Source organism: Vanacampus margaritifer, chromosome 1, assembly GCF_051991255.1.
Source record: "Vanacampus margaritifer isolate UIUO_Vmar chromosome 1, RoL_Vmar_1.0, whole genome shotgun sequence".
NCBI lineage: Eukaryota > Metazoa > Chordata > Actinopteri > Syngnathiformes > Syngnathidae > Vanacampus > Vanacampus margaritifer.
Genome location: NC_135432.1, coordinates 59,117,020 through 59,132,228, shown reverse-complemented (window position 1 = coordinate 59,132,228; position 15,209 = coordinate 59,117,020). Strand labels below are relative to the sequence as shown.

Below are 15,209 nucleotides of genomic sequence, written 5' to 3'. Positions count from 1 at the left end.
TTCTGTCCCACTTGACATCCAGGGAGAGGAAATGAAGGGGCGGAGTTGTACAAGAAGAACCTTGCGCTCCAAATCAATAAATGCTAAACTTGACTCCCCAACACTGAAGCTCTCTTTAGGACGGGACAGAGCGGACTGTTCTTCCTATGAAGACATCGATTCAGACAATGTACAAAGTTGCGGCTTTTAGAGCACAGAGAATTCTGTAAATAGAGCTGTGTACATGAATTGAATCAAAAGTGAATTATTTTGGGGGGCTTGGGTATATGTCCCGTATTTGGTGGAAATGAAATGAAGAAATTCTGGTCAAACAATAATACCAGACTCAGAGTCGGGTTTTATGATCAACCAGGTGATTACATTCAGTGGTGTTCCACTTCAGTCGAAGTGGTTGTCACTTGCCAAATAAGTGAGAGTGAAGACGCTTTTTCCTGTAGAATCGGAGCTTTTGCAATGATTAAAAAAAAAAAGCAGACCCAAATCTAAATGAAATGTGTTGTTGTTTCATCCATACACCACTGCTGCACACGTTTTGTAGCAATTGATTTAGTACTTCTTGAGCAATCCTGCCAAATAAATGGCCCTGAGTAGAACACAGATCACCACAAAGTATAAACAAGAGGGTCAGAGATTGGTTGTAAAAATTGTGAATTGCTTTGGAGACACGTTGTCAAACACTCAACATGACCAGTTACACTTCTATTTAGGTCTGGCAACAGCATGAGTTTTTTGCCACTTCCTGATTGATTATTGTCCCATTTCCTGTCACAATCTGCAGCTCTGACAAACTCGGTTTTGACCACACACATGAATTTGCAATCATTAATTTGCAATATTTATGAATGTAATTATTGCCTATTTATGCTTATGTTTGTCAGGCCGAGCGTCTGCAGTCTGAGGAGGAAAAATGACTCAACTCAACCCACACCACAGGATAATAACTCAGGATAATCTTTAAGAGACATCCGTTAATTGGGCCTTTCCTGGCTTTGACTGGATGGGGCGGAATTGGGCTGAAAAATGGCCCCATTTTTGGTATGTGTGTATCAGTCTTAAGAAACTGTAAATAACACTCAGTAGGGTGCACTTTTATCCAAAAGTGCAGCAATATTCAATGGTTTCTTTCTTTGCATGTACTGTTTTACTAAGTTTTGTGGAAACCGCATATTCACAAACAATTGCTGATGAAAACAACAACCTTGACTCAAATAATAAATTGAAATGCAGCACTGAACTGACTACTATTGAAAAGTTGTAAATGAGGTGCCAAGTGACGCAACTCGGGAGTACACAAATAGTGTTAATCAGGTCTAATTTGAGCACTTTCTTCTCTGATAATGCTGGATAATGGCTGCCAACTGTAAATGAATTTGTAAATAAACCTGTTCAACATGTCCGATCCTAAATTATGTGTGGTCAACACTGAGTTCAGCCATGATTGTGACGTTAAATGGAATGCTAGCAATTTAGGAAGCAACCTGACGACCGTGATGTTACCGGTTGTGTTGATTGTCTGTATAACAACACTTTATTTATATAGCACCTTTCATACATTAAAATGCAACTCAAAGTGTTAAACAATTAAAGCATCCATAATACAAAAAAAAGAGAAAAAAACAACAACACCCCGAATATTCTTTTTGGGAAGACCGGAGAGTACGTAGGGCATTACAGTCATCTAAGCGACAAGAAATAAAAGCACGCATCAGCACCTTCGTGTTGGGTAGCGAGAGAAACGGGCGGACTCTGGCAATATTCTTGAGATGGTAAAAAAACAATCATGTCTGACAAGTCAATCACCACAATGAAAACGACAGAATGAAGAACTTGCAACCACAATTACCAGATAAGCAAACACTTAGTCTAGCTCCTTATATCTTTTATACTCCTTCAAATATTGCTGCTACTACTAACACTATCACCAGAGTTGTGCAATTTTCCAAATTTTGCTGGTCCGTCATCATTAGCCTTTCATTTTTTTTCAAGCCGAACCAAACTGTAACTTTATCATTAAGTTCTCTGACAGCTTGCTGCAGGCCGGCGGTAGCCCACTGGACTATTTCTCAGAAATAGAGAAATTTGTCCAGTGGTGTGACCGGAATCATCTTGTGCTCAATGTGGGGAAGGAAGACAGAGGAGGTGATATTTGATCCAAAAACTGTTGGTGACCACGGGCCAGTCGTCATTAAAGGCAATCACATCAGCCAGGTGGGTTCATACAGGTATCTGGGGGTCCACATTGACAACACACTCAGCTGGAGGGTACACGTTGGAAGTCTCTGCTCCAAACTCCAACAGCGTCTCTATTTCCTACGCAGACTGAGGGTCTATGGAGTGGAGCAGAGGACCATGCTGTTGTTCTACCGGGCTGCATTGGAAAGTATCATCAGATACGGCATTGCGGCCTGGTACGGCAACCTGACTGTGCAGTCAAGGTCACAGATTGCCGGTCTGGTGCGGACTGCCATGAAGATCATGGGGGTCAGGAATCATCCTTCCCTACAGATGCTTTATGAGCGGTCCGTCACCAGACTGGCACAGAAAACTGTTACTGACCCGACTCACATTCTGCATCATAAGTTCCAGCTACTGCCTTCCGGCAGGAGATTCAGGACCCCCAGAACCAGGCTGAACCGCTACAAGAACTCATTCCTGCCGACATCCATCAAATTACTTAATAACCGACATTAACTAAGTGGTGCAATATATATATATATATAGGAGTGTGTGTGTATTATTTATTTTAATTATCTCTCTCTATTCTGTTGTTTTTCTTACTGTAAACTACTGCTGCACTTCTTATTTAATTTTGATTTTATCTCTTTCTATTCTGTTGTTTTTTCCTTACTGTAAACTGCAGCTGGACGGAGTCCAGGAAAAAGTTCCCCACGGGGAAAATAAAAGTATATCGTATCGTATCGTATCAGTCCATCATTTCATTTTAACCACGATTCCGTCATCACTTTGTCAACACTATTTTAGGACAGGCAGACAGCGGTCTCTCCGTCAAAACTGTCTGTCAGTCCACCAATCGTCAACAAAAATGGCCATCCATCAATGATGGACTGAGAGGTCTGCTGGTACTTAACCTAGTAGTGCTTAACCTAATTCCGCGATTCCACTGACGGACGAAAAAACTATACTGACGGAATGCCCATCTCTCATTATCACCATCGCCATCATTACAACTGCTACTATTTTTTTCATCTTTGTATTTCCCTACAGTCTGAATACCCTGTGGCAACATGCTGCTTAGGTCAGTCTTGGTACCAGAGCCGGCCCGAGGCATGATTGAACTAAGCAGATGCTTGGGGGCCCGTCAAAGAGCGTGACTTATTTTCTTAAAACACTAAACATAAGCATGATGGGAGAGTGTCCTCAAATATAATAAAATAAAAAAAAAAAGGGTCCCCACAAAGGCTTGGGCTGCCACTGCTTGGTACTACAGAAATCTTGCTTAGGGGAGCAGATCTGCGATTGTTAGTGGACAAATCATTACATATTTCATTTCATATTGGACACCTTGAGTACACCACTATATGCACACACTTGCCATTTTTTCCCCCTTCTCATTCACAAGGTCTCTCACATTTTTAAAATCGATTGTGCTGCTAAAAATCAGTATGTGCACCCCTCACTTTAGTGAGCTTCATACATTGCTGATCCTTCTAAGTTTCATCGCGAATGATGATTTCTAGTGCTCGGCTTCAGAGAGGCCTCTCACGGCATGCCAGACAGCCGACTGAAGGAGGAGGAGAGACCCCGCGCGAGTCGGAAATAGATGAAGACTGCATTCAGACAGCGGAGCGCCAGGGAGGAGCAGAGACGGAATCTCACGTCTCATTCCGGAGGAGAAAAAAAGCAGCGGAAGACTCATTGTGAATCACAGGGGCCATTTTTCACGTTCAGCCTGCCGCTTTTTCTTTTCTTGACAGGCCCTCGGAGATACACGCAGACACGGGGAGCGGCGCGGCGGGCGAGAACAAGCCTCCGAGAAAAATAAGGAGAGTGCGGTAGACGCTGGGGGAAAGTACAAGGTCGTGATGGATTGAGATAGCGCTTATGGGTAGAGACAACGAGAGATTGCCGTCATCATCGTGGTGAACAATAAGTCTCTGATGGAAGAGGCCTGTCGCTGTGTTTCCAATCCAGCTGAGTGAGGGGCAAATCTGGGGCTGCCGCCTGCCCGTCCGCCCACCTGCCAAGGCCTCAGTCGTGCTCTTAGCGTCTGCCAAACTGAAGGACACTTTAGTGCCGCGCGGTTTTCACTGTGACTCGTCACAGTGAGGGCTTCTGTTCCACTCCCCCCAGCCAAACAGAGTTTAACGATCGCGCTCTTTTACACAGACACACACACACACGTAAACAATCCCAGTTGTGTGTGATAAGTGAGCGATACCCCGGCTCCGTAAGGCCCCCTCATCCACTGCAGCTGTGGGGCGGCCGACAGCTGAGGCCGGGCGAAGCGTGGTTGTCGTTTTCCTTCCCCGCCGGGCTTGCCTTCTCTTCTTCTGGCTTTCCACAAAGCAGACCTGTAATTTTCACAGCTGCGTCTTAGGCGCCGCGCCAGGGCGAGTCAGGCAAAGAAAGGATGAGGAGCGCGGGAGGGGTAATGGCTAATAGCTTTGAGAGGCTCCACAACAGCTTTCCACATCCTGAGCCACTGAAGGTTCATGAGCCGTTCAAATCCAGAACCTGAGCAGCGGTAAGATGCAGTGGTAAAGCCACTTTTAAGTCAACCAAACTAAATCAGTTTCAGGATCAGTAAACCGTAATCTTACTTGTGTTTTTACAAGGGATTGATATTGTGTTGTTATCTCTCAAAGCGGGCACAATATACCAACATCACTTATCAAATGTGTTACTTATCTGACAGTGGTACCTTGACTTGGGCGGTACACAGAAACACATTTGGGCTTATGTCTTATAATACTGTCTTATAGGCAGAGGTGGGCATTCAGTCAATATTGACGGAAGGTCCGTCAATCTGTCAATGACGGACGGCCATTTTGTTGACGATTGATGGGAAACTTCGAAAATTGACGAATTAAGCAAGGGTTTTTTTGTCCGTCAATGTAATAGTCAATCCGTCAATAAGTTCAGCCATCCGTCAATGACGGACGTCCCATTTTGAATGACGATTGACGGATGCCCACTTCAAATGGCGGAAACATTGACGGACGCTCATTTGGCCGAGCCATCAACGAATGACTGTTGGTGATTGCTGAACGACGGACGCTCCAAATTCAATGACGCACGCACCTCTGCTTATAAGAAGATCCTTATGTCAGAGATAAGTCGTTTGGCTGTTCTTGACAACTTTGCGCTTCACAGCTACAAACATAAAGTAGACTCATATGATTTGCTTAACTCTTTTACTGCCAAAGACGTTAAATGACGTTCTGCAAAAACCTACGGAGGAGCGCCAAAGACGTTAAAAGACGTCCTCCCATTTTTTTTAATTTTTTTTTTTGAAACGGGTGCTGGCAAGGCTTGCGGAGCTGTCCTGAAAGTTTCAAGCAGGTCTCGTGAGCCTAATGACTATTTTTGGCCCCTAGAGGGCAGCGATGACTCTCTTTTGACAAGATTGGGTGGGCGTCAGTAGAAGACGTGAGGCGGGGCTAGAGTGTTGAGGGGACATTGGCTGAAGAAGCCATAATGGCGGCCGCTTGCAAGCAGCTCACGGTCGAGCCATTTTTTTCAAAGACATCGACCAACGATAAAGAGCACATTGATGACGACGATGATCATCATCGATGATGATGATGGTTACTCCGAAGTTGGAAGCGCTGACGCGGCGACTATGACGACGTTATAAAGGTTCACGGGCGAGCGATGCTGACACCGGAAAACACGGAGCACAACGCTCATGCGGACGTTCAATCGGACGACGAAGAGTGCCCCGAGTCCAATGCATATTCATCGGAGGAGTGTGTACAGTCTGCTACTTGCAATTTATTCCCCGGAAAAAAGGCCGTCAAGAAAGTGTAACGTTTGCACGCGAAACGGACAAATGCGAAAGTGAAAGTAAACTGTGTGCGAGTCCAGCGGCGTCTCCTTGCACGCAGGAGAGCGTTACAAAAAGGCCGTATAAAATGATGTGGTGGGCTAAATCTGGCCCCCGGGCCTTGAGTTCTGCTGACCTGTTTACTAGCGACACTGTAAACCAACAAAGGTATACTCGACTAAACTGAAAGCTACCGAATGGTGGAAACAGGGCTAAAACTCGCTGGCATTAAAACAAGAACAAGGTTTTGGCATTTGTACAGCCACAGAGGATAATCCCGCTTTATTACAAACTAGCTCATACTATATCTGTGTGCTTGTTGGAACCTTTAAGGCTTAAAGATTGTTGTGTCAGCTCACATTATGAAGAGTATTGTATTTATTTAAGTACATGTTGAGATTGGAGAATGCGTTGACGTCTTATATTACTTGATACATTAGTTGTAGTTTTTAGTCCATTCCAATTTTTGGGGGGTTACACAACATAAGTCACGGTTTTATTTGCATAGTAACAAGCAACCTGGGCGAAACCTGGCATCTCCCTTCTCCAACTTTATTTGAGGTTATGGTATTTAGTTTCAAAGTTGCAACATAACTCAAGAGATAATTAACAGTATCATATGAGCCGACCACATTATTAGAGCCTGACTTTTATAGTACATCATAAACAAATGGAGGAAGCGGTGGGATACATTGTGGTCGTCTAAGACCATGTATTGCGTTTCCTTAGTCTGACTTCCTGTTTCGCTCTCTCTCATTCAAACAGTCTAAAAGGCTAGGCTTGCATCTACACATTTTTTCCCTACCCAAAGGGTATGCAAACTTATTTTTTTAAACACACTTTTAGTAAATGTACATGTAAACAGTAAAACCTCCTCCATCGCAAGTTCCAGGTTTGTGATCTCTGCATTTCTCATTTTTTAGAAAGTGTTATTAATTTAGTATCTTCGCCATTTTCCGGCATTTTATGGCATAGTTTTGTGTTTAAATCCAAAGCGTCATGAAAAAATACCACTGTGTACTAATTCAACTATTCCGAGCATTGCTATTATTTTGCCAGCGGCTGATTAGCGGTTGTGTTCTGACAACAGACACACAACACGCTGGTCGCATCACTTCCGCACTTCCCACGCTGTAATTTACTGACAGCGGAATGGCGTCCTGAAAAATATGGAAAACCTTCGACGGTCAATTTCAACACATGACAAGTTTGTCCATTTTTTACAAATAAGACACCTTTATTTCGGGCCGGCATTGAAACGTGAATGTACTGTATTACAGCAGCATCATCATCGTCGTGAGTACACATCGCTACATTGTTTGCTAGGGATGTAACGATAGCGGCAATATCGTGATATCGCAATATTAATACTGCCACGATATCGTCGTCATGTCTCAATATTAAAAGCAGCACATCTGCTAAAAATGTCACGTTGATTTCCGTTTGCTTAGTTTTTTTAGTGCATTTTAATTTTCATACTGCATGTTTTGGCCCTCTATGCTTAAAATCCATGCTAATCGTCAAGATGAAGGGGAATTAAACATGCTTGTGAATCGAGTCAATATGCGGAGGAACTCAATGTGTGCATGCATTAGCAAGTAAGTGCCTCAATATTAAGTGTTATTAGAGATTGTAGGTTGTTTATATGCATTGCTGTTATGTACAAAAGCACAATATTGTGTTGTTGTTTTTTTTGTATGAGCCCATTTTTTTTACAATATTGTGACTTTTTTAACATCGCCATCCTACCCGCAATATCGTGATAATTATCGTATCGTGAGGTTCATATCGTATCGCGACATTTGGATATCGTTACGTCCATATTATTTGCACAATAGTTTTGTGTCATTCATGGATCTTGCTCTCTCATTATAAGATGACGTGTTTGTATCATTTTAAAAGTGTCTTTAAAGACCTTAAAATAATTTATGTGTCGTAAATGTTAGAATAACATAACTACGGTTTATTTCTATATAGCGGATTTCACTTATTGCGGGCGTGTTCTGGAACATAAACTTAATTCACACCTGACAATTTTGAATCTTTGATTAACCTTCGAAACCTGTTTTGGCGTGTGGAAGAGAGCCGGAGTGCTTTATAAGGTTTTTCAGACACACTGTCTGCTATTAATGTGAACTCGAATACAAAATGGTTACTGATGTAAACCATCATCAAATGTTTACTTTTTTAAAAACATTTGTTGCACCAGTGCCACACTGAGGAGATTTAAAGACAAAAACAGGGGGTGTCCGGTGTGCCACTGTACTTTTTATACAACTTGATGAACAATAGGTCATTCATGCAGGGTGGCATGTTGTTTTCACTTTCTGAACGCCAACTGTTTGTTTGCCATTCAGGCGAGACAACAATGGCCCACTGATGTTTAAACTGCTCTCTTGTGTGCATGCATCATCTGGGTTACGTTCTCTATTATTCCACTGTCTTCCATCACATGTGGCCTGTGCGCGAGCAGGAAGTGTGTGTGTGTGTGTGTGTGTGTGTGTGTGTGCCTCCGCCGGGACAGCGCGTTGGGGTGACAGGAGGCACGTAAAGCAGCAGCCCGCCCGCCCGCCCGTCCGTCTCTCCCCCGCCTAATGACCACAACAGGACGCTTCTTGGGAAATAATGGGATTACGAGCAGGATTGATCTCCAGCTTTATAGCTCACATGTGGCCGCTGCAAGTGGGCCCAACACGCCATGACAGGCATGTCAAGGACGAGCCGCAAAAGCTGAGGTGCCATTGTCAGGCTTTTCTGCACACAATAGGCTTACGCGCAACATTTATACACCAGAACTGGCCCGACAGCTTGCAAAAGTGATACATCATGCATGAAACCAAAGTTGTGTACAGCTGATCATCTCTCACAGACAAATGCAAGCCTTTAATATTTCTCTACTGCTATTTACTTTTTTTTTATTCCAAGGAAGCACAACCTGCAAAATGTTGCCCAGCGTAGTAGACTATATCTGAAACGGCCATTAAAATTTACCATCACATGCTTTCATTGCAGCCTCCAACGTGACCAACAAATATGTTGTAAACATTCAATCCAGAAGCAAATTTGATGCATTTCCATGTTTTGAGTGGCAAAGCCAGGTGATAAGATAAGATACACCTTTATTTATCCCACAGTGGAAAAATTCACAGCGTTACCAGCAGCAATACACATCACACATATATAAATAATATGTATCACAAAAAAAAAAATACTTAGCCTATAGTTAAATAAAAACAGAGAAACACAGTAGTGCAAATGTATATCTGTATGTTTACTATTTTTTGTCACATTCACACAGCGTTCACCCATTCGCCAAGACCAAAATTCTTTATCAGGCTACCTGCATGTTCTGTTTACATTCAATAGCTAAAATACTTTTAAACTGATTAAAAAAAAAAATCTGGACATCCAGGGTATTACTTTCCACATTCCCAGTTTACCACAAGAAGAAGAAAAAAAGCATTCAATCGAATGAGACATTCATCAAAAAAAGTTCCACATCATTTCCATTCAAACTTTCCCATAATGTGCATATTCCCATTCCCAAAAAATTCCACAGTAAAATCCCAAATTTAAAAAGACGCTCTACACATTTGTCTATTCCTCTATTTTTCTAACTTCAAAATGTTCCGCTAAATCAGAAGAACATCATCTATCCAAATTAAAACTCCCAAATCAAGAGATTTTTACCTATTCGCCTCCTACTTCTCCATATATTGACCGATTAAAATCATTCTAAATTTAAACAGCTTCAAGTTCTCATACCCATTCACAAAATACTCACATTTTCCAAATAAAATCCCCAAACAAAAAGAGATTTTTTACAAATAAGATTCAGTTTCCACATTTCTTAACTGACTCAAAGAATTTAATCTTTCCAAAGTAATTAAGTAAACCATTACAATGTCAACATTTTCTACATTAACCCCTGGGCGTTATTTGTCCATTTTTTGGCTTTTTGTTGGTTCTGACCAAGCCATTTCAAAATAAAATAACGCCCAGGGGTTAAAATCTCAAATTACTTCAACTTCGAGGTCCAGGCTGCATATAAATCACATGAAAGCATACAAAGCATACAAGCTTTTATATACAAAAATGTGAGACTTAATATACGTATAGTGCCATGCTCTGGTTTTGGCAAGTTTACCAAAGCGTCAAAGCCAGTCAAGTGTTTTTATAATTAGTCACTTCTGACTGAGGCCTACACCACCTACCAAAAAAATTACACATTGCATAAAATGTTAAACTGGATAATTAGAGAACAAGTACAATGTTACCAGTCACATAAAAATACAAGTAGCAACTATTTTGCTATGTCATCAAAGTAACTATCAAAGTTAAAAGCAGCGAGAGCGTTTCAACTCACCCTGCAGTTCTACAAATACAGCCTCAGAGGAACTGTTATTAAAAAAAAATCGCCAAAACATTGAACCCACAAATTTTCACAATATTGAATAATAAACATTTGCTTGATCAATGCATCATCCATCTATTTTCTATCGCGCTTGACTTCCTGGGTGAGCAGTGGACTGTTAACATTTATGTTTTTGAAATTGGGGGTGGGGGGGGGGGGGGGGGGAAGTCGGATTACCTGGAGAGATTCGAGCTGAGATTTGTACTCGGACATGCACACTACTCGTTCACCACACTGCCTTTTGCTGCATCACAGTTTTTAGTAAAGGACCTTTGACGCTGAGATCTGAACATTTTAAAAGCTCTTGATAGAAAAAAAAAGGTCCTCACCCTTTGTATAAAAGCTAGCAGACCTTTTGCGAGCATTTTTATTGTTTAGAGATTAATATCACCGCTGTTAACCTATTTTTACGACTGTATGACAGTTAGAATGTTAAAATGCTACTTAAAACATTGCCTGTACAGCGAGTTAAGGTTTTACAATGGCAACTCTGGACCACCCCATTAAATGTCAATTTATTGGGATTCGGTGGGAAAAAATGGTGGCATCATCCCAAAAATAACTTTACAAGGCACTTACTATACAGTAGTGTAGAAACGCCATCTTACTCCCACACTCAAAAAAACATGCATGTTAGGGGTCATTAAAGACTCTAAATTGTTCATAGGTGCAAACTTGACATGCTTGTTGACTAAATGTGTCCTGCAGCTGACTGGAAACCAGTCCAAGGTGTTCCTCGCCTCGTTTGTGGACAGGCCACAAACATTTATAGCGAAACCCCATAATTCACATTTTATGATATATTAGTGTAGATTGTGGCAGAAACGAACTCCAACTGTGACTTTGTTTCTGATAAGGACTGAACAGAAACTAATCAAAACATGGAAGAAGACAATCACGATAATGAACCTCTTGTTAAATGAATAGCTCCAAAAACTTGTCAATTAAAAACATGAATGTCATTATCCTTGTAAAGGCAGAATTGTTGATATTGGACCTCATTAGATGTGCATGAGAAAATGACATTTCTTTAACACTTATCATTATGCGTGCTCACAAAACATTTTGGTTTCAATTTTGACCCTGGCCAAGAATATCCACATATTTGTCTATATCAAATTATTAAGTACAGATCTTTAAAAAAAAATGTATTAATAGTCTGTCTGACATTGACAAATACATTATTAATTATTACAAGTGCCTCCTTTTGTTTTATACATGTTGCTTTTGGATAAAAAAAATATTTGTGTTATCAAAATATGTGATGTCCTATTATACACAATTCCTATTTACTCTCACTTTTTTTTTTTTTTTTAGAGCATCCCTTGACCCTTCAAAACTAACTGGTGTATTTTGTGGTGGGAACATGCGCAAACGTGGTGAATACACGAACAGTTCTCTGGACTGTTTAAAATGCTCTCAGTCAATGTTAACACAATCTGAGTAGCATGTAAGAATGACACTTAAATATTTAATTTTTGTTGAGTTATGAGTCACCAATGGAAAAAGTCATCAAATCTTAGGGTGAAAGAATGAAATTTAGAATGTTTTTTAATTTTTTCAAACGGGTCAAATTTGGCCCACACATGATTAAATAGGATTCAACTTTTAAAACACGGATGATGTGTCAGTTAACTAAAAGGATCGTCACGTGTTTTCATGTGGAAAAGAAAGTAAAACGGTAGTGATAGAAGTCCATCTATAAACATTCTTACCAGCAAAAAATGTATCAACTCTCGTCCCGAGTCGAAGCTCAAAGGACGCAAAGCTGTCAAACATACACTACTAATCCCGGGGTAAGAGTGACATTTTCACCCCCGTGGACATTCAGCCGCAGCACTTTCGTGAAATAACACAAGCAAGAAAGCACCAGAGATGCAAGTACACGTACAAGCAACAAAAACTGTTTTTAAAAAAAAAAAAACAAGAAAGAAAGAGAAGTTGCTAGCTACGCTGGTCGCTACATCGGCGTGTAGCTTGGCGCACTACCCCGGGCTGCTCGCATCGTTTCTCGGGCACTTTGACGTTTGACGGCTCGGTGTCTTACCTCTGAAGTAAAAAGCTCTTCTTTTGGTGGAAAGAAAAGTCACTTCCAGCGGGGCAAGAAGGGGGGGGGGGGGGACGTGTCAGGTGTACGCTTCCCTTGCACGGCCGCTCATGTTCACTTGAAGCTCCTTTCAAAAAAGACACTCCAAACTGCCAAAGCTCCGGTCGTTACACTTCCGACTGTTAATCCGAGTGGATGGCTCGCACACACATACACACACGCACGCACACGGTGGCGGCGTGGGGCTTGCAGTCGAGAAGTCGCTGTGTTGTTGTCTCCAGCGTGGAGGGGAAAAAAAAGAGAAAAAAGTACGGCTCACTTGTGCGTGTTTTTACATAACAGCATCATCCGCTTTTTATGTTGACGCATCACGAAGAGAAAACATGGAGAGTTTCTTAAAGGGCCACGCGGACGCACGACACCAACCTTGACACCTTGCCTGGGACAACAAATATTCATATGTATAGTACAGTACTTACATCTGAATAGCAAAAGTGTGCACTGTTACTTTAAGGGTCATTACACAACTTGGGGACAATTGAGGCACCAACATTTTGCTAGCCTAATAGCATTATTGCCTAATTTTGAGCAATCAAAATATAAATAAAATAATAATAGGCTAATAAAAATACCAATATTGCTAAAAAGATGTTTATTCTTTATGTCAGTATATTTTCAACTCCATGTCATGCTTATCAGCAAAGATATTTTTGATTGCCATATGTAGCAACATGCCCGTAAAATTACAACAACAACAAAACAATCATCAGCAACATCAAACTGATTTACACCTGGTGTGCAACTAGGGCGGGACTGGCCGTTTTTAGCAACCCTTTATTCAATTTACAATAGAGAGCAAACTGAACCAATTAACATCAGTGGCAAAGCTACGTGGTTGCCAGGAGTCATGTCTGAATAGAAATTGAATTAGAATAGAAAATAATGCTTAATCCTTGCAGTCAGTGTCAACGATATCCATTATTTTCACAACATAATTAGAAAACAACATGGCTGAGAACTTAAATCTAATAACATCCGCAGTCATGGTTTCATGAAATAAAATGTAACATAGCCAGAACCTTGCTCAACACACCTAACTAAAGACATTTGATAATTGCAAAAATTCCAAATGTATCTGTGAGATTTTATTTATTTATTTATAACAAAACCCTACAAAAAAAAAACAATAACACGGATTTAAAACAAATTTTATTCTAGATTTTACATTTAAGTTGGTCATCAAGAGAACAAAGCTAAATCATAGCTAGGCATTCGTTTAGCTATATTTTGACTCAGGACAACAATATTTTATGCAACAAGTGTATACTTTATATTGCTCAATAATTTGTGGGAAAAATATGTAATTTGATCAAATTTGGACATAGGACGTTCTGGCCCGACTTCTGCGGTACGTTTCTTGTTTCATGCATGGATGATTAAAATTTCATTCTGTAATGACCTGTACATGATGGCTTTACATTTACATCCTCCTGCATCTGTTCTGCTTTAATGCCAGGAAGGGTCTTAGAAGCTTCCATGTGTCATATGCACAAAAGTACCAAGACACGTCAATGCCCATTGTGACTTACTAGGTATTATACAAAGCAGGATCTATTTGTTTTTTTGCATGGACAGCATGAGTAAGAACAATTTATTAACAAAAACAGACACGACGATAGTGAACGCCATCAACCCAATTATTATTCAAAAGCACTTCCACCCACTGTTGTCAAGATGCAATCGTGTAATGAATGGTTGGAGTGGATGAAATGACAGCCTCTGCTATTATCCTGTTGTCGTGCATGCTTCCTTTGGAGAGGTACTGATAATTATTTCCTTGTATAGCCTCTTCTGAAACATGCAAGGAGGACATTGCATTCCAGATTATTTAGTCTATGACCGTTAAAATGTTTATCAATTACTCACCTCATGAGCACATGATTATAATTGCCATTTTCATGGCTTGTTAACAAATAGAAGTTCCTGCCCAGTCATTAACTCATTCATTGCCATTGACGGCTATAAACATAAAAAAATCATTTAACTTTTTTTTTTCTTTTTTCTTTGAGAGCTCAGTATTGTTCATTCGGTAATTTTACCAATTTGACATGTCATCATCATTTTTTTTTAATTGTATATTTAGAACAGATAGGAAGTTTGTGATTAACCGCGAGTTAATTAGTGAAGTCATGCGATTAATTATGATTAAAAACTTTAATCGCCTGACGCCCCGAATTTTGTAATCTTTTCTTCTTTAAAAAAAAATTGTGATTCACTGCCATTGACGACTATAGACGTCAAAAATTCATTTTTAACTATTTCTATTAGTTTAACATTTTTTCCCCCACTTTTGTTAACAAGACTATGACAACCTAGATTTTTTTTATTGTACATATAGAACAGATGTAAAATTTGTTATCAATCATGAGTTAACTAGTGAAGTCATGCGATTAATTACAATTAAAAAATATAATCGCCTCTTGCCCCTAATTTTTAAGAATCTTTTTTTTTAATGAATTTATGACAGTAAATGAGTTAAGTGAGAAATAAAAAAAACAAAAATATTTTAAAGGATTAATTTAGGGACACTTACAATTGAATTTAATAGGCTGTATAAACTAATATAATGATAAAATAATTGCAAAAGGTTGTTTAAAATGTCACATTATGTCAAGCTATTAGTATGCTGCACTACTTGTTCATATATCTGATTTTAGCTGCAGCTAAATTTAAGTCGTTTG

General features: G+C 40.2%; 1 protein-coding gene across 1 annotated transcript in view; it reads right to left on the bottom strand.

The window, feature by feature from the left end:
- bahd1 (bromo adjacent homology domain containing 1) overlaps nucleotides 1-12,799 on the bottom strand; it is a 43,667-nt gene extending 30,868 nt beyond the window's left edge. Inside the window, exon 1 of the mRNA XM_077557824.1 lies at nucleotides 12,469-12,799. The gene's annotated coding sequence lies outside the window, so the exon portion shown is untranslated. The remainder of the gene's footprint in view (nucleotides 1-12,468) is intronic.
- Between the last annotated feature and the right edge of the window lie 2,410 nt (nucleotides 12,800-15,209).